Below are 1018 nucleotides of genomic sequence, written 5' to 3'. Positions count from 1 at the left end.
CTTCCGGGTCAAGAGACCTCCCTGGGGCAGTCCCAGCAAGAGAGGAGCCCCACGGGCCCCTGGCCCCTAAACTCTGCTCAGGGCCTTCAGAGTTCTCTGCTCAGAAATGCATCACATCGCCCATCTGCAGATCTGTTTTACTTCTGCCCCAGATAGGACCCCCAGTCTCAGCCAGTGTCAGCCAGCCCCAGTCTCAAGGCTGGCACTCAGCAGCCACTCTGTATGCTTGCTGAATGACCAAATTAACCCTTTCCTCACAGGGCAAGAGGAGAGGTATCTCTAGCTTTGACATCAGGTGGGGGAAGGAATCACCCAAGTTTGCAACTGTGATGCTAGATGGGCCTGGGTGTGAATGCAAACTCTGCTGCTCACCGGTGTGTGTGTTTGTGCTCTTCCAGCCCGGAGAATGGGGCACTGGGGTGAGAGCTTAGCAGGCTGCATAGGAGTTTCACTTAAGCAGAGGTGGATTTGCTGTTCACTAGAGAATGTTGGATTGCTTACCTTTGGGACTGGGAAGCGGGGGCACAAAGAGGGACACAGTCCAGGAGGATGACAGAGTTGGTCTCAGAGATCCCTGTTCTGTGTGGTCCAGGACTGGTTTAGGGTAAACCCTAGGGAGAACAGGGTGTGGGGGTGGGTGAGGAGAGGGCATTGAGGGATGTGTAGGAGTTCGGGAGAATGCTCAGCAAGCAGCGTGTCTCCTTTGTCCAGTTCAGCCAGTGAGGGCCTTGGGAGATGCCTGGGAAATGGGCTCTGGCTATTACAGGTCTTGTGGGACAAAGACAGGGATAGAGTCCTGGTCTCACCTGGTCTGACCTCCTAGGAGAGGACAAAGGAGAACCAGGCAGCAGGTCCATGACCCAGTTGCAGGCTGTTTGTCTTCCTGCCTCCCTGACTGACCTGCCAGGGTCATCAGTGACGTGGGCTCCCACCCCTGCCCGACTCTCTGGCACCTTCTGGGGGGGTGGGGAGGAGAGGGGCTTGGGGAAGGGGAAGGGCTAAGAGGGAGGGGCGGGGT

Source organism: Fukomys damarensis, unplaced genomic scaffold, assembly GCF_012274545.1.
Source record: "Fukomys damarensis isolate Sample0158 unplaced genomic scaffold, DMR_v1.0_HiC HiC_scaffold_37, whole genome shotgun sequence".
In the NCBI taxonomy this organism is placed as follows: domain Eukaryota; kingdom Metazoa; phylum Chordata; class Mammalia; order Rodentia; family Bathyergidae; genus Fukomys; species Fukomys damarensis.
Note: the sequence above shows the minus strand (reverse complement) of the source record.